This window comes from Pleurodeles waltl, chromosome 10 (genome assembly GCF_031143425.1).
Source record: "Pleurodeles waltl isolate 20211129_DDA chromosome 10, aPleWal1.hap1.20221129, whole genome shotgun sequence".
In the NCBI taxonomy this organism is placed as follows: domain Eukaryota; kingdom Metazoa; phylum Chordata; class Amphibia; order Caudata; family Salamandridae; genus Pleurodeles; species Pleurodeles waltl.
The window spans coordinates 610,171,543-610,195,146 of NC_090449.1; positions in this window are offsets into that span (position 1 = coordinate 610,171,543).

A 23,604-nucleotide genomic window follows, 5' to 3' on the forward strand; every position below is an offset into this window, starting at 1 on the left:
CACCTGACCGGCCCTGAGCTGCTGGTGTGGTAACTTTGGGGTTGCTCTGAACCCCCAACGGTGGGCTACCTTGGACCCAAACCTGAGACTTGTAAGTAATTTACTTACCTGACAAAACTAACAAAAACTTAACTCCCCCAGGAACTGTGAAAATTGCAGTGTCCACTTTTAAAACAGCTTATTGTGTTTTATGTGAAAAGTATACATGCTAATGTAATGATTCAAAGTTCCTAAAGTACTTACCTGCAATACCTTTCAAATGAGATATTACATGTAGAATTTGAACCTGTGGTTCTTAAAATAAACTAAGAAAATATATTTTTCTACAACAAAACCTATTGGCTGGATTTGTCTCGGAGTGTGTGTTCCTCATTTATTGCCTGGGTGTATGTACAACAAATGCTTAACACTACTCCTTTGATAAGCCTACTGCTCGACCACACTACCACAAAATAGAGCATTAGTATTATCTCTTTTTGCCACTATCTTACCTCTAAGGGGAACCCTTGGACTCTGTGCATACTATTCCTTACTTTGAAATAGTGCATACAGAGCCAACTTCCTACAGCATAGCAGTCCCAAATATTCTTGGATGGTAATTCAGAAATACTTTGAATACATCACATAGACGAAGGAAAGAGAGGAGTAACAAAATATGTAAGGCCTCATTACGAGTTTGGCGGTCCGAGAACTGCCATGTTGGCGGTGGCGGTTGTACCGCCAACAGGCTGGCGGAGAAGACCACCAAATTATGACTATAACGGTATTTCCAACAGAATACAGCCATTGCACTGCCGCCACCGCCACTGCGGTCAGAGAGCCACAGACATAGGAAGGCACCTACAGAGAAGCATAGACCATGTTTCCGTCAGATAGATTATGAGGTTGCAAGGTTCCAAGGTTTCCACCACGGCCGCACAACCAGGCAAACCCAGGAGGAAACAAACTGCATAAAAGGAGGCACTCAACTTCCAGAGACCATACTCCTCCAAAGCCGCCATGGAACCAGAACTAGCCGCCATCCCACTGCTCCTACTCACCCAGAGACTCTGGAATCAATGCTGAAGATGACAACAGTAACTGTAAATACATACACTTTCCTGTCACTGTTGTATATTGCCACATTTTGTACACTCACACAACATACCATTGGGAATGGGTGGCGAGGGTGACACACACACGTAACCTGACACTGACACGCACACTCACAGACAGCCACATACAAATCCACACATTCACAGTACACACACCACGGCCATCACACACACACACACACACGCCAAAAACACATACCAACTCCCTAACACACAGCACACGCTCAGTCACACACAATAACATACAACACCACAACCGCAACACCATCAATGCATTGGCAAGCACCCACAATAGACACTATCCAGAGACAAATTACACATACAACACAACTTACCACCAAGAGGGAATGAACACACCCAATCACACATCCATATAACACAGCAATTGACATACACAGCAAACACACAGCACATCATATCTGACATACCATGCACCAAACACTCACACAGTCAAAGCACACAAAGCTACACAACACTGCAACAAACACATGTCAACACAAACACCAATCAATACCATGACAACAACATGTCCCCAACACACACATGCCCATCACACAACACAAATCCATCACTGGGGAACAAAAGCACTGCACACAACCACACATGCTGCCCAGACAAAACAGGTAACACAAGCACCACTTACACACAAATTCTCAGACACAAACAATGTCAGCCATGAACAAATCTGCCCAAAGAAAAGAAATGCAGGATAAATATGTAACGTCGAAATCAACAACTGGTTGGTCCAAATATGTATTAAAACTAATAAATATCAATGAAACGTCCAAGGCCATAGGCCAGTACAATTATAAAACATGCAATATGCACACAATGCACATCTGTTTGCCCCAAACTTGACTCCTGACTGCCATGTAACCTCCACTGGTAGAGGCATCAAGGGGGCAGTCATGCACCTCAGGGATTTTCAGGGGGTGAGCCTAGGCTTTGAAGGGGTCCTTTGGGATTGGGCTTGGGAGGGGGCATTTAGGTCTAGGCTTAGGGGAGAGTTGGGTTCCCTTGGGAGGGGCAGACTTCTTGGTGGGGGAGGGGCATGGCTACTTGCAGGGGCAGTAGAAGAGGGCTTGGAGGTGGAAGGTACTGGCCTGGGGAGGGAAACAGAGCATTTAGGGATCTCACGGGGGAAAAGGAGTAGGGAAAAGGTCAAAACATGAAAGGGAAGCTTTTTTTGACACACAGGGACGGTCATCAGGAGGGGGTTTGGGTGTGGAGGGTGAGGGAGTGGTTGTCTGACATGTATGTGTGGGTGTTGTGGGTGCATGTTTGTGGGAGGTATGCTTGTGGGTGTCTGTTGGGTCAGTGAGTGAGTGCGTTTATGGGTACGGGACTGAGGTGGGTGAAGGTGCTGGGGGATGCCATGGTGGGTGGGTGACTGTTCGGGTGGTGACTGCAAGTATGGTGGATGTGATGCACAATGGAGTGTCAGTGGTTGAGGTGTCTGCGGGTCTGGTGACTGGGGTGGAGGTCTGGGGGTCTTCTGTTGTGCAGACTGTGGGTAGGATAGGTATAGTGGCTGGATCTGTGAATGTTGGTATGGTGTCTGTATTTGGGTGAGGTGTAGTGTCAGTGATGCTGGGGGTACTAGGGCAGGTTGTGACTGTTGAAGTGTCTGCATCTGTTTGTTGCTTGTGTGTGTGCCGGTGGTGAGTATTGTGGTGCCTATGTTTGTCTGAGCTACCCTGGAATGTTGAGGTGGATGCACGCCTATCTGTCTGTATGCTTTGGCTGGTTTGGGGAAGGGGGGGTTGGGTTTGGGAAGAGGAAGGTGGAGGGGGGACTGTAGACAAAGGGTGACTTGCTGCTGTCAGTGTGGAGGCCAGAGCCTGAAAGGATCTCTGTAGGCCAGCCAGTGCACCGTGAGTGCCCTCCAGGAACGCATTACTCTGTTGGACTTGAGTTGCTAGTCCCGGAATGGCAATCATGATGGTCGACTGACCCACAGAGATCAACCTCAGGAGGACAATAGCCTCCTCACTGAGGGAAGCAGGGCTAACAGGGATGGGGCAGATGTGTCTGCGGCAAAGGCAAAGTCCACCCTCTTGGGTGAGTGGGCACGGCAAACTGGATGAGGAGCTACAGGGAGGGCGTGGTAGAGAGGGAGTGGCGGACAAGGATGGTGCTGGCGTGGTCTCAGATGGGTCCACCACCAGAGAGTGTCCACTGCAGGAGGATTCCGAAGATGAATAACTTGATCCTGTCTCCCCCATGGCACTCCCCTCGCCCTCGCCCCCTCTCGGCCACTGTGTTCCTTGGTGTTGGTGGTATCATCACTTGAGGTCCCGTAGCCAGCAGCTTCCCCACTCGGCTGTGTCCTTCGCCTGCATATACTGAGACTGGGAAACAGAGAGAAAGGGGATTATTTTCAAACACTTACATCACACTGTACACATCAATCACATTACAACCACTCGTACTACACCACAGATATTACCAGGCCAACATCATGTCATAGCTAGATATTACCTACACCCCTACATTACAAAAATATCACACACCAGCTAAGCCACCTATCGCACACCTACTATACCATCATATCAGTAGAGCAATCACAATAACCATTCCATGACAACCTGACTTGCCAACATGAATCCGAGTCTCTATCCACACCAACTTAGTCAATCAACATCCAAGCAATGGGAAATAGTCGTAACACACATTTCTATATATCACAAACACAAAATCCACACATACCTACATTTGTAGCAGATGTGATGTACCAGGAAAGCAACCCCATGATATGCCAAACACAAGACCGCATGTTGCATACATGCCAATACCGTTTCATGTCACAGAGTCCACAACCTTCACTAATGACATGAGCAAATATGCAACAACCATACCTGCCATTTCAATGATTGGAGTATGATAGAGTCTAAATTCATGTCAGCAACACAGGGCCCAATATTCAAGTAGGAAAGGATGATACATACTTTATGGAGCTACTCATCTAAGTCATCCTCCACCTGTACACAAAGTCATGTACATGTGTAGGGGCCACATACAGTGCAACTAATCATTATGATTGGGAACATCAATAGCCCATTTTTCAAGTGGCCACATCACTATCCACACTTCAAACATGAGCAATCTTACATCTGTACATGACCACTGCAATGCCACAACACACGTCTGAGCTTAACCTGATAGAGACATATACCTTGAAGCAAGCCACACCATGCCAACAACATGCGAAGGTGAAATGCCACATCTGCAACACAATTCAGTCAGTTCTAACTCTAGGTTTCCATACCAAGAGCCATCAAAACATATCCACAATGGCAAAAGTAAGTACGTTTCAGTTGCATAGCAATGTTTATATATGTCTTGGCCTAACAATGTGCACATGATGTTGGCAAAAACCAGTTCAGATTGTACCAATTACCAAGATGTAGTTGCCTATTTAGCATGCCCATGTAGGAAAGTACCATCTTTCTTTGCATGTTACCCCCAATTTTACCTGTATGTCAGTATGTTTTTGCCTGTTTCACTAGGATCCTGATGGTCAGGACCCCAGTGCTCATAGTTTGTGGCCTAATGTGTGTGTTGACAGTAGTGCTTAGCTGTGTAACTGAGGCTCTGCTAACCAGAACGTCAGTGCTTATGCTCTCTCTGCTTTTAAATTTTTCACTATAGGCTAGTGACTTCATTTACCAATTTCAATTGGCACACTGGACCCCCCTTATAAGTCCCTAGTATATGGTACATTGGTACCCAGGGCACTGGGGTTCCAGGAGATCCTTATGGGCTGCAGCATTTCTTTTGCCGCCCATAAGGAGCTCAGACAAACCCTTTCACAGGACTGCTATTGCAGCCTGCATGACTTAGTGCACACCCTATTTCACAGCCATTTTCACTGCACTTAAGTAACTTATAAGTCACCTATATGTCTAACCTTCATTTACTAAAGGCTAGGTGCAAAGTTACTAAGTGTGAGGGCACCCTTACACTAGCAAAGGTGCCCCCACGCAGTCCAGGGCCAATTTCCCGGACTTTGTGAGTGCAGTGATGCCATTACATGCGTGCACTTCATTTAGGTCAATACCTATATGTAGCTTCACAATGGTAACCCCGAATATGGCCATGTAAGGTGTCTAAGATCATGGAATTGTCCCCCCATTCCAAATCTGGTATTGGGGAGCCAATTCCATGCAACCTGTGGGCCCCACCATGGACCTCTGGTACTGCCAAACCAGCACTCCGAGGCTTGCAATGCAGCTACAGCTGCTGCCACCACACAGACAGGGCAGCAGCACAGTCCCAGGAAGGCAGAACAAAGCATTTCCTTTGGGTGGAGGGTGTTACACCCTCTCCCTTTGGAAATAGGTGTTACAGGCTTGGAAGGGGTTGCCTCCCAGAGCCTCTGGAAATGCTTTGAAGGGCACAGATGGTGCCCTCCTTGCATAAGCCAGTCTACACTGGTTCAGGGTTCCCCAGTCCCTGCTCTGGCGCAAAACTGGACAAAGGAAAGGGGAGTGACCACTCCCCTGTCCATCACCACCCCAGGGGTGGTGCCCAGAGCTCCTCCAGTGTGTCCCAGATTTCAGCCATCTTGTTTTCCAAGGTGTGGGGACACTCTGGAGGCCTCTGAGTGGCTAGTGCCAGCAGGTGATGTCTGAGACCCCTCCTGATAGGTTCATACCTGATAAGGTAGCCAATCCCCCTCCCAGGGCTATTTAGTTTCTCTCCTGTGGGTTTCTCTTCAGATTCTGCTTGCAAGTTTCCATCAGGAATCCTCTGCAACTACTACTTCATCCTCTGACCTAAGATCGACCGCAGACTGCTCCAGGAACCGCTGTAACAGCAACAAAGTATCCAGAAGTGCCACTTTCCCTCTGCAACATCAGCTCCAGCCAGCAACTGCAACAGTTTCCAAGGTGTGCACGCTCTGGGGACTCCCTGTTTTCACCCTGCACCAGAAGGACCGAAGAAATCTCCTGTAGAGTGACGGAGTCACTTACCTGCTCCAGCAGGCACCTTCTAAGATGTTGACAGGTCCTCTTGGACTCCTCTCCTGGTGCCGAGCATACTCCTTGGAACACAGGTGGTAGACCTCTTGGACACAGACTGTCCTAAGGTCCTGCTGTCCAAATTTGGAGGAGGTAAGAGCTTGCTTTCCCCGTTTGCGATAGTACCCCTGTGCACTGCGTCATCTTCACCTCCTGAAGCCTCTGTGCACTATTTGCAAGAATCCTTTGTGCACAGCCTGGCCCAGGTCCCCAGCACTCTATTCTGCGACGCTCAACTCACTGAGTTGTTCTCCGGCAGTGTGGGACCTTCTTTTGTAGTTCTTCAACAACCGCAATTTGCACCTTCTTTGTCCCCTTGTCCCGTGTCCTCTGTGGGTGCTGCCTGGTCATCTGTGGGTTCCCTCCAGTGTTGGGAACCCCCTCTGCCTCCTCAGTCCAATTCGAGGCCCCCAGGTCCCTCATGGGTCCAGGCAGCGCCACTTTGACGCAATCTGCGGCATTACTTGAACCAAGGCTTGTTGGACGTATCCAGCTCTGAAACTCGCCTGCATCCAACATCCCCATGTCTTCTTCCAACTGGAGACTCCTCTTTTGCACCTTCTACTAGGTCAGCAGAGGTTCCTGTTCTTCCTGGAATATTCAGTGACTTCTGGACTTGGTCTCCTCTCTTTACAGGTCTTCAGGTCCAGGAATCCACCATTTGTTGTTTGCAGTCTTGCTTGGTTCTTGCAATAACTCTAATCACAACTTGTAGTGTGTCCTAAGAGAACTTGCAGCACTTTACTCCTACTTTCCTGGGCTCTGGGGAGGGGTATTTTATTCACCTTTGTGGTATTCTTACTCTCCCAGTGATTCTCTACACATTACACTTGTCTAGGGGGGAATTCGTGATTCACATTCTACTTTTTTAGTATATAGTTTGTGTTGACCCTAGACCGATTTTCTCCTATTGCATTCTATAGCATTTCCTATTGTTTGCACTATCCTATGTCTAATTACTTACCTTATTTTGGTGTCTAGTGTATATATTGTGTATAATACTTACCTCCAGAAGGAGTATTGCCTCTAAGATATATTTGGCCTTGTGTCACTAAAATAAACTACCTTTATTTTTGGTAACACTGAGTATTGTCTTTACCTGTGTGTAAGTACTGTGTAATTATAGTGGTATTGCAGGAGCTTTGCATGTCTCCTAGTTCAGCCTAAGCTGCTCTGCTACAGCTACCTCTATCAGCCTAAGCTGCTAGAACACTACTACATTTCACTAATAAGGGATAACTGCACCTGGTATAAGGTGTAAGTACCCAAGGTACCCACTACAAACCATGCCAGCTTCCTACAGCCCACAACACATTGCAATAGGAAATCACTGTGTATCCACTTACAATCCAAAGAACATGTACCTGGTACAAATATTCTGAACACTCATATCAATGGTATGGCTTGCAGTAGGAGTCTAGTAATGTCACCAAGGTTTAGTGCATGCAGGATTTCCAATCTGAGGATACATCACATGTGCCAATGTTTAGTCCACTTACCAATGGAGACACCTCCGAACAGATCTGAGTAAGTACAGAAAGTGTGGCATTTGAAATGTAAGATCGAGATCACAGCCTCACAATAATTTGGCACTCATTGGAAACCTCAGGACTTTTAGGCATCTACTCAACTTGTCTGATTCAATATTGCACATAGAGATGGATCAAGGGAGATTTGAATGGACAGATGGCAAAGATCAGAACAACTTACCATCAGGATGTTGGGAGTATGGATCTGTAGGTGGTAAGGAACAACCAACAGGGTACTAGGAGCAGTATAGTGGTAGACATATGACACAGTCACATGTGCATCATCATATGCTACTGTACAAAAGGGATGACATAGGTGAGTAATATGTCCCATTACAAAATACATTGTGCACACCTATGTACCAATGTTGAGTATCCCACATATAGGTTTACCTAGGACACATATTACCTTTTGCACTTACCACGTTGTCACAGCTTACAGTCTTTTACATCATACACTGACCTTGCAGAGGAATGTAAATGACTGTAGTCTCTTCTCACCCCCTTGTGGCTGCTGTGCTGCCCTCAAATGCTCATCCAACTCAGGGTAGACCACCACCAATATGCGCGCCATTAGGGGATCAAGGTCCGACGGGCACCCCTTTGTCCTTGGGGAGGAAATCCCCAGCTGGGCCTTTGTGGTCTTACGGGCCCAGCGTCTCAGGTCTCCCACCGCTTTCGACAGTGGGTGCTCCGCCGGCTATGGACCCCCCAGGGTTTGCACTTTCTTGGTGATGGCACACAAAAATCCCCTTTTGTCTGATGGGCATTGACCTGCATGGATTACACAGACAAGAGGGAAAAGACATGTACAAATGCTTCATTCCAAAACAAGTAGGAGGAACAATCAAGTTAGTACAAGTTGCCATACATACCATTCCTCAAACTTCAAACTCTTTTGCAAGTTACCCTCAGCAGTCAGGCCATGTATGAAGTGGAGTCAGACATACAACATGCATACCCAGTACCACGTGTTGGCTACAAACAAAGGACCAGATTACAAGTATGTCCTTTATATGGTACACCTCAACAACTATTTGTCACATCAAGATTGATGTTGTAATGTACATATGTGGATCAGGTTACATACATCACACACTACCTACTATGTAACAGGGCTAACGGTCTTCCTATGCACATATGCACATAACCATCTAGCCACACATGTTAGCTCATTCCTTCATTCATGCACCTTTAATGTACCTCATCATATTCTCTACCTTTCACCCACTGATGTTGCATTGGACTCATCTGCTCCTCTGGTGCGCCATATAGCTGTTCATACAGGGTAGGACCTCCTCCATAAGCTTGGCCAGCTCTTCTGCCGAGAAGGCAGGACCCTCTCACCTGCCAGAAGTAGAATGATTACTCCCAGAGGCAGAACACAGCAGCTTAGGTCGTGGAGATCTTGCTGTTTCAATGGAAATGTCCACCATGTTGTAACCGCCTACTGCCATGACGACTTCCGCCAGTGGAGTCAGGTCACTTCCTGATATCTAGTACAGTAGGTCAGGCAGCTGCCATTTTAGGGCTCTAATATGTATGATGAAGTAATGAGAGTTGCGTCATTTACAGAAACCTCATATCTGTGACAATGTGTGAAGTGTAGGCTTACTGTTCACCATTATTAATTTTCATGTAATTAGTAGAGGAAGTGAAACAAGGTATTTTGGGTTAGGCACATGAAATAGTAAACACCATACTAATGACAATCGGAATATGGCATAGGTGCAAACATTTATGTGTGACATGTCTACAGGGTTGATGTAAATTTCATGGTCAGTGACAGGTTTATCCATGTAGAGTACATGCAAGGGTTTAGGGGATTTGAATCTGGTACACTTTCAAATTTTGGTTGGCTATGTGCTGAATAACACATAGTCACTGTTTCATGTGACATGATTTCAATATGTGTGTGACATTCTTATGATCATACCTATGATGGAATGGTTGAGTCATTCACATTCTTTCTGGTGTTTTCCCACATAGTTACCCAGGCCTGAGGAGAGCAAGACGACCTCCAGTGTACCATCTACTGGCAGAACTCCAGACCATGGAGGTGCGACATGTAATCCAAATCTATCGCCTGGATAGGCATACAACTATGGATCTATGTTGTCAGTTGGAGCCAAATCTGATATCTGCTGTTAGACTTGGCAACCTTGGCGTGGTCTCCCCTAACTTTTTGCCTCTGTTTCCCAGGTTGTTGATGTGTGCTGGACTCTGTTTATGCTGTTTTTGATACTCTGGGTTCTTTACCACTGCTATCCAGTGATAAAGTGAAAGTGCTCTTATGTAAAATGTATGTGTAATTGGCTTTCCATGATTGTCATATTTGATTTACTAGTACAGTGCACTAGAGGTGCCCAGGGCCTGTAAATCAAATGCTACTAGTGGGCCTGAAGCAATGGTTGTGCCACCCGCCACTGCAGTGTCTGTGTGGGCAGTTTTAAACTGCCAATTCGACTTAGCAACTGTACAGACTTGCCAGGACTAAACCTTCCCTTTTCGTACATGTAAGGCACCCCTAAGGTAAGCCCTTGGTAGCCCCATGGGCAGGGTGCAGTGTATGTTTAAGGTAGCACATATACTAATGTGTTTTATATGTCCTGACAGTGAAATCCTGACAAATTCGGTTTTCAGTGTGCAAGGTCTATCTCTCTCATAGGTTAACATGAGGGCTGCCTTTAAATATTATTAAAACCCCTGAAAATTATATCACTTCTGGAACCAAGAGGAACCTCTGCCAAGGAGAAGACCTGAGGACAAGTTCTGCCTGTGACTGTTGTTGGGCTATCCTGCAGTTGCTGTGTCTGCCTGTGAAAGGGGACAAAGTCTGGACTTTGTTGTGCATTTCTGCTTGAGGAGAATCTCCAAGGGCTTGGACTGAGCTTGCCTCCTGTTGTTGAAGTCTCAGGGCCATCAAAGACTTCCCCTGCCAGCACCTGAACTCTCTGCTGAGACCCCTGCCCTGCCAAGTGGTGCCCTATCCAGTTTCTGGGGCCTTGAAAGGTGAAGTTGGCTGACAAGAACTGAAAATCCACGCACAGACTGAACAGTTATATAGGAACAGGATAAACATCCGCTCCATAAATGTCCAAGTGGTCTGTTTGGCTGACCTCTACATTTCACAAGTTAGTGCAAGGTGTCCAGGATCAGTCCTTGATTCCTTCATCATGCAGTTCAGCAATATCCCACTTCTGATTACACAACTATATACAGAGAGGGCCTGGCTGGTTGGTAAGTCATGTATGTCATGTGTGTGTGTCCCTTTTTTCCTGCTATCATATATGTGGATGTCTAAGATTAAAGTTTGGGTTGTTGTAACTATACCTTACAGGGGACTCTGTCTACCCAAACCGTCCTTGGTTATTGAAACCAGTGAGGTACACAGCAACGCCAGGGGAAGTCTGCTTCAATGAGGCTTTCGGAAGGACAAGGTGTGTTGTGGAGCAGACTTTTGGGGTCTTGAAGGCAAGATTTCGCTGTACAGACAAATCTGGAGGAGCCTTCCTCTACGCACCCTACAAGGTCTGTCAAATAATTGTTGCCTGCTGCATGCTCCACAACCTTGCCCTGAGACGTCACATATCATTAAAACCAGATGAGGAGGAGCCTGCAGATCCTGTGGGTGGGAATGCAGATATGCCACGTAAGGATGAGTATGATGAGGATGAATCTGGAGACATCAGGGCAGATGTCATCAATCAGTACTTCAACTGACTCAAGGTATGTGATATGATGTTACTAATGAGATTCCATGAGGCATCGTTGAGGTATTGCATGCCATGTAATGTGCTTCTTGCCACCATCAGTGTGGTCTTAAGTGGGTCCAAAGCTCATGACTCAGATATGCATGCTGGCTGTTCCTTCGAGTTGTGTACAGAAATGTAATGTACAAGGTCTATTGTTCAGCACATGCACAATCAAAGTAACTTTAGTAGTTATGCATAGACAATGTTATGTTTCTGTTCCACTCTGGCCTATTCCTTATCTTTGTCAATCACAGATTTGCATGTTGGCTGTTTGGCCCATCCTCATTTGGCATTGTCAGACAGTGCCACAGGCAGATGGGATTTGCTGACTGGCATGAGCAGTAGACATGGATTAGTCCAGTTACAGTTTTGCATCAGATTTGTGATGTGTGGATTATATGCCCAGACAGTCAGGACAGTGGTTTGGAAGTGTACTTTTCCACAAAATAGACCTATTTTGTATTGGAGGTGGCTCATATGGTAGCATGTGTGTGTCAATGTGTGTCTGACACATGTCACAGTGTGGTATCCAGACCCTCCACCATCATTATGGTTTGTATTGTATGTGATCCGACTTGTGCATAGCTGTTAGTGTACTTCCTCATTGCAGACCAATGTGCATGTGTCTGAAGACTGACATAGGTGAGTGGCTAGCCGGCAGATACCTGACCATGGTAAGTGGAAGGTTCCATGACAGGGGAGCTTAGTACTGACCTCTGTCCGTTTGATCGGGTATGGTGATTTAGGAGGATAAAGTATGGATATGAGATAATGCTTTAGCTGATGATACGTTGAATCTCCTAGTATGCTGACAGACTGACATGTCCATAGCTTGTGTATTCTATGGATTGGCAGTGTATGATGCTTACGCTGGAAAACTGAAATCCATAGGATTACTTCACAGTGTGCTGATTGCCATTCTCTTAATACATTTCTGGAGTTGTACAATACAGGTGACTTGTGTCATGTGTATGTTAAAGTACCAATGTAATGTGTATCACAGTTGTGGAGTACATGTGTGATGACCATTACAGAGGTATAACATTGGAGAGGAACATTTTGGTACAATTGTTTACACATATGTCAGTTGTTTCTGGTTGATACATCACACTTACAGAGGATCTGTGATTAAGTGGTATTTATTGGGGAGTGAACAACAAAATTAGTGAATTGAAACAAAAATGTTGAGGGGCCTGATGTCTCATTGTTAGTGAAAGAGACCTGGGCCCTCATTACGAACATGGCGGTGCATTCCGCACCGCCGGCAGTGGCGGTAGAAACCGCCAACAGAGGAGCGGTCCGGACCGCCAAATAATGAACCAAACGAAAAGTAGTCCCGCTGACGACGGCAGAGACCGCCCACAGGCCGTCGGAAAGGCCCAACCCGCCCATCAAATTATGAACCACCATTCCGCTGCCAGTTCCAGAGCGGGAACCACTGCCACACAAAGCCAGGCAGAAAAGAAACAAATAGAAGGAAACACCCACCAGAGGTCAACAAAACGTGCAGCGGCAGCCATGGACAGAGAGCTGCAGATCATGCCAGCCTTGCTTGTTGCCATATATCTACATGACCGAGACCGCTGACGAAGACGGTAAGTACTGCAACCTACAAAACAGGGGAGGAAAGGGCAAAGTTACATACCCGCCCACTCCACCCACCCTGCAAAGCCCCACAATCCTTCCCAGCAGCAATAGTCAGACACCCCACACCAAGAGGGACGTACCTGACTGAAGACCACTGCAACTTGGCCATAGGACATTCAATAGCACCACAGCCGTAAATTATTTAAACAAACACCAGGGTGGAACTGCGTGCAGCCCAAACACAGGCTACACAGAAACTTTATTCAGTAGCTCAGTGAGCTAAATGATGCTAACAGGGCCAATTGCTAGTCCATAAACAGTCAATATTCCTTGGCCACAACTGGCCACACCTGACTCCCACAAGTGCTGGGTACTCCACTCAACAGGGCACCAAAGGGGATCCAGGCACCTCACGGAATGGGGTGGAGATTTACGAAGGGGTGGGACTTAGACTTGCGTGAGGAGGTTGGAGGGGGGTGGGCTTCTCCTTTGAAGGGTCTGGGGGCTGTTTGGCTCAGGCAGAGCAGGATGCCTTAGGCTCTGAGCGGGCCTTCCTCTTAACTGGAGAAGGGGAACGAGAATGGGAAGGCTGGACCGGGGTGGGCTGCGATGTGGAAGGAGCGGAAAGGGCAAGGAGGTGGGCACGTTTCGGGACAAGACGGGGTGGGCCAGTGGGTTCGAACAGGTCTACACAGGAGAGTAAACGTTTTTGGGGAGCAATTGGGATGGGCGTGGATGAGGGCGTGGGAGTGGGTGTGCGTGTAGTGGGTGCCGGTGACTGCTCAGTATGCTGTGGTGTGGTGGATGTCTGATGGGTGGGTGTCTTGGTGCGTTTGAGTGTTTTGGGAAGTGGGGGGTGGACATAGTGGGAGAAGACAGACAGCTAGTGTGGATGTATGTTGGGTGGGTGTCTGCAAGTCGGGTGAGTGTGCTGCATGTGTCAACTACAGTGGAGGTGGTGAGTGCAGGTGTGGTGTATGGGGTGCATGTATGGCTGTCTGCTATTGTGGTGAGTGCAGGAAGAGGATCAGTAACAGTGAGTGAAGGTGCAGTGCATGAGGGTGTGCATGTAGAGGGGACAGACAGGGATGCGGAAGAGGCGGGCACACTGGGGGAAGTGGATGTTGTTGTGTGTGCAGGTGTCTGTTGGCTGTGTGAATGCTTGTGGTGGGATGTGTGGTGCTTGTGTTTGGAAGTGTGTTTCTTGTGTTTTGGAAGTGTGTTTCTTGTGTGTTGATGTGCTTGACTGCATGTCTGAATGTGTGCCTTGGACTGGTGAAGGGAGTGGGGTGCTGGAAGGGGTAGAGGAGGTTGGAGGGGGGACGGAATGGCCAGTGAAACTGGCTGCCATCCAAGAGGAGGCCAGAGCCTGAAAAGATCTCTGTAGGGCAGATAGGGCACCGTGAATGCAATCCAGATAGACATTAGTCTGCTGCACCTCTGATGCTAGCCCCTGGATGGCATTGACAATGGTTGTCTGCCCTACAGAGATGGTTCTCAGGAGGTCAATAGCCTCGTCTGTGAGGGCAGCAGGGCTGACTGGGGCAGGGGAGGAGGTGCCTGGGCGAAGGAGACGCCCACCTTTCTGGGTGGGCAGGCACGGGCAACTCGGTGGGGAGCAGAAGAGAGGGCGCTGATGGTATGGGTGGTGGAAGAAGATCTCACTGTCGTGATTTGTCCACTAGTGTCTGCCACCGCCGGAGGACCCCATCGGAGGTTTCAGAGTCACTACCGCCTGTGGTAGTAGCCTCGTCTGTGGAAGTCCCCTCGCCCTCCCACCCACTGGTCCCCTGGGCGTCCGTTGTCTCTGCCTCGGAGGATCCGTGGGCCGCTGTCTCCTCACTAGCCAGTGCCTCAGCTCCCTCGCCTGATGTTGATGCTGTACCAGACACACAAAAGAGAAGAGGGATGGAGAGACAAAACAGGAGAGACACTTGTAAGTAGCTGAATGCTGATACACAATGGCCAGACATACACCTACCCAGCAGATACACCCAACAGGCAGCACCGTGCACTAGGCCCATGACTATGGCCCTGACTACTGAGCAGTATAGTGACCTACACCCATATCCTGTCATAGCATTGAAGCTGAGGTAGGTGAAACCTGACAGGGACACCCCTACACCCTTTGGGGAGCAGACAGTAGCTGGATACTAGTCAAAAACCCTGCTCTAAGCACCATGAGCCCTATCGCATTCACACTCATCCTTCCAGGCTGAAGTATGGGCTGTGAGTACTCACCCCCTTGTGACTGCTGTGCAGCCTTCAAGCGCCCATCCATGGCTGGGTACGCCATCACCAGGATCCTTTTCATGAGGGGGGGTCAGTGCCCGATGGGCACCCCTACCACGTTGGGAGGACTTCCCCAGCTGGGCCTCACTGATCTTCCGCACCCAGCACTGCAGGTCCTCCCACCTCTTACGACAGTGGGTGCTCCGCCGGTTGTAGACCCTCAGGGTCCATACCTCCTTGGCGATGGCTTGCCAATCTGCCCTCTTCTGGTTGGCGCTGACCTTGTAGGGAGACACATAGAAGAAACACAGAGGTCAGGCACCTGCACGATGGCAATAGCTGGCTGATTGTTCGACATAGGACTGACAGTACTCCCAGACATGCAGGACAGTGGCACACAGCATTCCATGCACCAAGCCCCATCCTGGCTCACAGGAGCGCACATCTGAGCAATCCAATCCATCCATTACACACACAGGCCCTCATTCTGACCTTGGTGGGCGGCGGAGGCCGCCCGCCAAAGTCCCGCCGTCAGGTTACCGTTCCGCGGTCGAAAGACCGCGGCGGTAATTCTGACTTTCCCGCTGGGCTGGCGGGCGGTCGCCTTCAGACCGCCAGCCAGCCCAGCGGGAAAGAGGCTTCCACGATGAAGCCGGCTCGGAATCGAGCCGGCGGAGTGGAAGCTGTGCGACGGGTGCAGTTGCACCCGTCGCGTATTTCACTGTCTGCGCAGCAGACAGTGAAATACATGTAGGGGCCCTCTTACGGGGGCCCCTACAATGCCCATGCCAGTGGCATGGGCACTGCAGGGGCCCCCAGGGGCCCCGCGACCCCCCCTACCGCCATCCGGATCTCGGCGGTCCGACCGCCGGGATCTGGATGGCGGTAGGGGGGGTCGGAATACCCGCGGCGGTGCAGCAAGCTGCGCCGCCGCGGAGGATTCAATGGGGCCGCGGTACACTGGCGGGACCCCGCCAGTGGTGCCGGTCCGACCGCGGCTTTACCGCCGCGGTCGGAATCCCCATTGGAGCACCGCCGGCCTGTCGGCGATGCTCCCGCGGTCCTCCGCCCTGGCGGTCAAAGACCGCCAGGGTCAGAATGACCACCACAGTGTCCCCCAAACCCGGACTCACCTGTACCTCTGGCCGGCTGTAGAGTCTGCCGTACAGGAGCAGAACCCCTTCCACCAGTTTCTCCAGTTCTTCCTGGGAGAAGGCCGGGGCCCTTTCCCCTGCACCACGTGGAACATCCATAGCCAGAGGCAGGCCACAGCAGTACACAGAGTGGAGTACTTGTCTGCCCAGGATCAGGGAGTCAATTGATCACACAATGACGAACGCACGTACGTTCTGCGGCGGAATGCCCCGGCACCGCCGGCGGCGGTCATGAGACGCCAGGATTCCCCAGTGGCATCCATGTTAGCCAATGAGGGTGCGAATATCGGTCAACACCGCCGTACGCTGTGAAGACAACGAAGGGGCAGAACTACGTTGGCCAGACATTTTGCCATCACCTACACATCTTGATATTCAAATTACTCACAATGCTGGGCCTGCTAGCCATATGAAGCACCTATGTCTCCGTTCCCTCTTAGTGATGTCAATGTACATCTGTCAGGTTGCAGTTATTGTACAGACACTACTATGAAGAATGCAGTGAATGTGTTTAGCAAATATGCCAGTGTATGTGTGCACATGACTCCTTGTTCTTACCCCTCACAGGTACCAACCTTTGTGGGGAGGAAGGGCACCATCTGTGTACAGGCCACTTGTGGAGATGGGGACCATGGTGGAGCGTCAGATCATTTTCACTTACAGACTCACACATGGAACTATTCAGGACCTATGTGCATTACTGGATCCTGCACTGGCTCCCGGAAATCGTAATCAGCATGCCATTCCAAATGAGGTGCAGGTGCTCTCTGCACTACATTTCCTGGCCACAGGCTCTTTTCAAGTGACAGTGGGCATGGGTGCTGGTCTCTCACAGCCAATGTTCAGCCAGGTACTGACAAGATTTCTGAATGCATTTGTACAACATCTGCAATCCTATGTGTGATTCCCCCAAAGTGCTGAGCTCCCTGCCATCAAGTCAGACTTCTATGCCTTTGCAAAAATTTCCCATGTTATTGGTGCCATCAATGGAACCCACATACCCATCATCCCCCCAAGAGTGAGTGAACAGGTGTACAGAAACATGAAGAACTTTCACTCCATGAACATCCAATTGGTATGTACTGCAGACCAGTACATATCCCATGTGAATGCCATGTGTCCGGGTTCAGTCCATGATTCATTTGTTTTGAGGAACAGTAGTGTGCCACAAAAGATGGAACAACTCCAAGAGGACAGAGGGTGGATCATAGGTAAGTGTGCCTGTCACTAACTAACACATTGCAGAAAAACAGCCTGTCAGACTAAGGACATTCCAATGGTGACTCTATATTGACCATTTCTCTAGGTGATCCTGGCTATCCAAACTTGCGTTGGCTCCTGACACCAGTGAGGAATCCCAGGAGGAATGCAGAGAGCAAATACAATGAGGCCCATGGATTTACTAGGAGGGTGATAGAGCGTACTATAGGTCCCCTGAAGGCTAGATTCCGATGCCTACATATCTCTGGGGGTTCCCTGGCTTATGGGCCTGATAAGGTGTATAGGATAGTCGAGGCGTGCTGCATGCTGCATGCTGTACAAAGTGGCAGTGAGACATTCAATCCTCCTTTTGGAGGTGGAGGGTGCTATAGGTCCTGATCTGTTACCTCAGAGAGGTGAGGAGAGTGATGGTGAGGATGAGGAAGGGGAAGATGTCAATTCCAGAAACCAACTGATACAACTCTACTTCCAATATCTGTCTGGGACTTCAGCCTGTATATGTGGTTAGTGACTGATACTGTAAGTGTGCCATGTCAACTAGGGGGAATTGGTCATGATATGTGAGTCATGGACCTCTTCAGCATGGGACAGACAGACAATATATGCATTCCCTTCTTGACTATTTTGAAACACACTGTACCACCACCATGCACAATTTGACAATAAAGTTTATCCCTGCCTGTTGCATCATTACTCCACTTTGTTCAACATTGAAGACAGGGGACAGTGTTACAGGTGAGATATGTTGTTTATTGGTGAAATACCGTGTAATGTGCTATGTACAGTGTTGGAAGTCGTAATGGTTGGGTGTCCTCAAAACCGACTTGGTGGCAGGCCTGTTTGATATCATAGGTGGGTCCTATTTGTTGTTTAGTACTTTATTTAGCCCTCAGCTAAGTGCAGTTGGTGAATAGGTGGGATGGTTGCTTGGCAGTAGTAGCAGTCAATTGTTGGAAGGGGGCTTGTTCTTAGCTGGGTTTCCAGTGCCATATCTTGGCCTGAGACTACGTTTGGGCGCCTGCTGTGGAGCTACTTGGGGTGACATGGTTGGCCCTTGTGATTCATGGGAGGGTTTTTCCTGTGCTGTTTCAGCTGCTTGGGACAACTGTTGCTGGTTGTCCAGGGCTGTTGTGGGGGCCTCTTGTCCGGTGTGGGTGTCTGAGGGTTTGTTGACCAACTGCAGTAGTGCTCCAGCAATGGTGGCCATTGTGGCATTGTGTTCTTTCCACTGCTCCATGGCCTGTTGGTAGTGTTCCAGCTGCATCCTCTGACTTTGCTCCAGGGTGGTTAAAATCTGTGCCAACCTGTCTTGGGTATGTTGGTATGCCCCCAATACCTCTGCAATGACGTCCTGGGCTGCTGCAACTATCCGGTGCCCTACCCCTGACCCACTGGGGCACTTGACCTTGCCCTGGCCCCCTGTGCCTGTGTCCTTTTGCAGGTCTTGACGTGCCACTAGTGCTGGGGCCCTCGTCTTCCTGCATGTTGGGGGTGGGAGACTGTGGCCTATGTTGCTGTGTTCCACCTGTTTGTGCCCTGGATCCACTGGTGTGGGCACGCCTCCCCTGTCCTGCTGGTCTTGACTCAGTGTTAGGGGTGACAGTGTTTTCCTGGGTGGGGCTGCTGCATGGTAATCAACCAGGGCTGTGTGAGGGGCTTGCCTGTTCATCAGTGTCCAGGGATCCTTCACCAGTGTCCTGTGATGTGCCCCTGTCTCCCTGGAATGCTGTGGCTCTTCTTGTCCCCTCAATTAGGGTTGCATGGGTGGTGGTGCCTGTTGGGGGACATAGAAATGTTTGTTACATATGCAACAAATGCAATTTAGTGCTGGTGTGCCTTTCAATTGCCTTCAGGGGTGCCTTTGTGAGATGGACATTGCATTTAGTGGCAGTGGTGGTGTTACATTGTGGTGGGGGTTATTATTCCATTGTGGGTACGTGCAGGGGTGGGTGGCTGTGCACAGCGGGAGTGATGTGGGCCTGGTAGTGAGTTGTGGGTGATGCAGGGTGGTGGATGTGGTGGGTAATGGCTAGGAGGGGTGTGGGTCTAGGTGGGTGTGGGTGTGGTGGTGCCTGCGTTACAAGTATGGTGTATATGGGGTAAATGTAGACGACTTACTCAGGTCCATTCCTCCAGTGAGTCCAGTGATTCCCTCTAGGTGCAGGATGGCGAGTACCTTCTCCTCCCAGTCAGTGTAGTCGGGTGGTGTGGGTGGCGGCTCTCCCCCAGTCTTCTGCACTGCGATGTGGTGCCTGGATGCCATGGCCCGGCCCTTCCCCCGCAGGTCATTCCATCTCTTGCAGATGTCGTCTCTGGTGCGTGGATGGTGTCCCACTGCATTCACCCTGTTGACAATGGTCTACCACAGCTTCATTTTCTGGGCGATGGTGTGTACTGTACCTCGGACCCGAATATTTGTGGCTCCACTTTTAGGATCTCGTCCACCATGGTCCTTAGCTCCCTTTTGGTGAAGCGTTGATTTTTGGGGCGGGACATGGTGAGGGTGGTGGATGGCGTCGGGACTGGGGACGGTGTTTGGGTGCTCCTGTGTGGGTCGCTATGCATGTCCTGTCTGCTGGCGTTCTATTTCTGGCTCTGGTGCTCTCTGTCTTCTGGTCCTGGTTTCCTTGCAAGGGATTGTGCGGTGTGTCTGGGGGTGTATATGGTGTTCTGGATGTGTGGGTGCTAAGCCTAGTTAATGTGTTCACTGGTTGCTGTTGGCCCCACTTGGCGCCCGTGGCGGTCGCAGTCGCCAATGGTCGTCCGACCTCCACTGTCCGGTGAGGTGATTTGTGCATCATTATTTGGAGGGCGGGATGTGGGTGTGCTTGGCGGTGGTGGGGTGGGGTGGGCCGGGATTCCCGCCAACAGTGTCCTGGCGGGGAGTGGTGTTATGGGAATGTGTGGCGGGGTTGGGTTTTTTGTTCATTATATGGTGGGTTTCCATTCGCCGCCGGGATTCTGTTCACCACCGCCACTGCAGTCAGCGGTCTTTCCACCATGTTCATAATGACCACCCTGATGTTGTGTGCCAGAGCTACTCAGGGTAGTGTTGATGTCCCTCAGCAACCCAGCAATGGAAGCCAGGATGGCATTTTTTGCTTGCCACTGCTGCATGGCTTTATGGTTGTTGTCCCTCTGTAGCTGTCTGGTCTCCCCCATCATGGCCAGTTCCTAGCCCATCATGCCTTAGGATTTTTTGTGGGCCCCCAGGAATTGGGAGATGCTCTCCTGGTCAGCTGTGTCCCTTGGAGCCCCCACCCTCTGGTCCACACCATCCCTTCCACGCACCCTACCCTCACATACCTTAGCCCCTGGCACAGTGTGCCCACTCCCACCAGTGGAGGGACCATTATTGTCAGTGGTAACATGAGGAAACTTAGGTACCTGTACTGGGGGGGCACACAATGGAAGAGACTGTCCTTGGAACACAGTTTTGGGGGCAAATGGTTGCTTGTGATGTAGTTGCAACAGGGCTGGGAGGAGTCGTTGTGGGCTAGGGGAAGTTGACAGTTGTTGACTGACCAGGTGTCCCTGATGGGCCAGCTTCATCCTCAATGTTCAGACATCCAGGGCTATTTTCCTCACTGGGGCCTTCATCCAATGGGGTAGTGTCTGTCTCTGGTATTCTCTACATGTTGGGGATGGCACAGTTACCTGTAGGAGATGTGGAACAGGCAGTTTGTGTATGAAATGTAACATATGATGTATCAATTAGACAACTAAACAGGGTACACTGCCTTTACATGATCCCCTGACATGGCCATGACAGCTGCTACTTAAACTGCATTAGAATGTGGGACACAGAGATTTGAATTGCATAGAGCATGCTCCATGCTCCATGCTCCTGGAGTATGCTGGTGTTGAAATGGCTGCCAATATCCTCATATCTTGGCTGAGTGCAGGCATGACAATGTACATTTATCTCCTAGTAAGGTGTGTGGCTTCATTGAGTCAACTAGAAGGTGAACAATGCACAAAGGTTTCAGAGCTGGCACACAATATAGGTGTTACAATTTGACCTAGGCCTTTGTCTGGATGTACTGCAAGTGCATGCAGTTTGACATTTATGTGTGCCCCCCAGGTGAGTATATGACATATTTTGGGAGGTATTCTCAGAGTCTATTTTGGTATGGGACACAGCTGTAGCTGTGATATACTTGCAGTGGTACTGGAAGTGGGCCATTGCATAGCTGTCATTGGCATGAACAGTTATATGCTGCACCATTCAGGATGGATTACTTTGATAGTTAGTTTCACATGTAAGGCATTTCAAATTTAGTGCACTGTTCTGGTTTTGTTAATGGTGGAATAGTGCCTTTTGAGAGTTGTAGTGCTGTCAGTATCCAGGACTTCACATGCCCTTCCCTAAACACTGTGGCCCAAAGTGAGTTTCTTGACATGTGGCATGGCAGTGAGGGGTGGTGGGTGGTTTGGTCATTGGGATGGGGAAAGGTGATGCATGAGCATGCAAGACAAAACTGTTTGGTGACATGATTGGTATAGTGACTTACCCGACTCCACTCCCCCAGGTATTCCTGTCAGGCCCTCAGGATGCAGGTTGTCCTAGACCTTCTCCTCCCATTGTTGGAAGTGTGAGGGAGGAGGTGGGGGCCCACCGCCAGTCTTGAGGACTGCCAGCTGGTGCCCAGATGCCATGGAACGTACTTCCCCCTGAGATCATTCCACCCCTTCCTGTTGTCCTCCCTTGTGCATGGGTAACTGCCTACTGCATTCACCCTGTCGACTATCCTTTGCCATAACTCAATTTTCCTGGCTATTGATGTTTGCTCCACCTGTGCTCAGAATAGGTATGGTTTACTGTAACAATTTCGTCCACCATGACCCTCAACTCATCATCAGTGAAACGTGGGTGTTTTTGTACGGACATGATAGTGGTGCTTAAACGGTGAGGTAGTGACTAGAAGGATGAATGATGTTTGTGATGAGGTGTGGGTGCTGTGATGTGAGTAGGTGCAAATTGTTTGTTTTGCTAGTTTGTTTGGTTTATCCTACTCTTCTGGTGAGAGTGGTGTTCTGGTTGCACAGGATTGTGGGTTGTGTAGGGGTGTGTTTTATAGTGCAGTGTGTCAGTGTGTCAGGGGTGTTAATGTGAGTGGGGCGTGGGGTATTCAAACTTTCCAATGTGGTGTGGTGCTTTGACAGATGTGAGTTCAGACTGCCGCTGTTATAAGTGGGGTCTCTGGTTGGCAGTCAGTTTGCACTCTGTCCAAGCAGGGACCCTGACTGTAGTCAGGGCAATGGAGATACTCACTTAAGATAACTCCTGCTCACCCCCTTGGTAGCTTTGCACAAGTAGTCAGGCTTATCTCAAAGGCAATGTGTAAAGTATTTGTAACAACACACACAGACCACAATGATGAAAAAAGCAACATACACAAGTAAAGTTATGAATTTCTAAAATTATAGAATCTTACTCCATAGAAAACAATGGAAACGTTGCTGCACAAAGTACCTGGTTTGCGTCAAAAATAAACCTGCACTGGCGAGCATGTGTTGAAAAAGTCAGCGATACATTGTTTTCTCACTCGCAAGTGAGGCTGTGTGTCGTTTTCAGGGCAGGGCACCTCGAGTCCACGCAAGCTTATGTTGATTTTGATGCCCAGGAATGATGCATGAGAAATCCAGTCACATTTTGATGGGAATCTGCGCTGCGTGGGGTTTGCGTTGTTTTTAGCAGCCACAAGTGGGTGTTATTTTGTTTTCCAGCGTTGATGCAGGTGATGTGTAGATTTCCTAGCCACGATGCAGGATTGTGTCAATTTCCTCGGTGAGGCGGATGGTGCATCCTTTCCACAGCTTTGTTGTGGTGTGTCGAAAAGTTTTCCGCATGGCTTCCTGTGCGTGGATTTCAGTCCTTGTTCTACCAGCTTCACCTTTCAAGGGTCCAGGGACTGGATAGGGCACCACTTGGCAGGGCAAGAGTCTCAGCAGAAAGTCCAGTTGCTGGCAGAGGAAGTCTTTGATGACCCTGAGACTTCAAAACA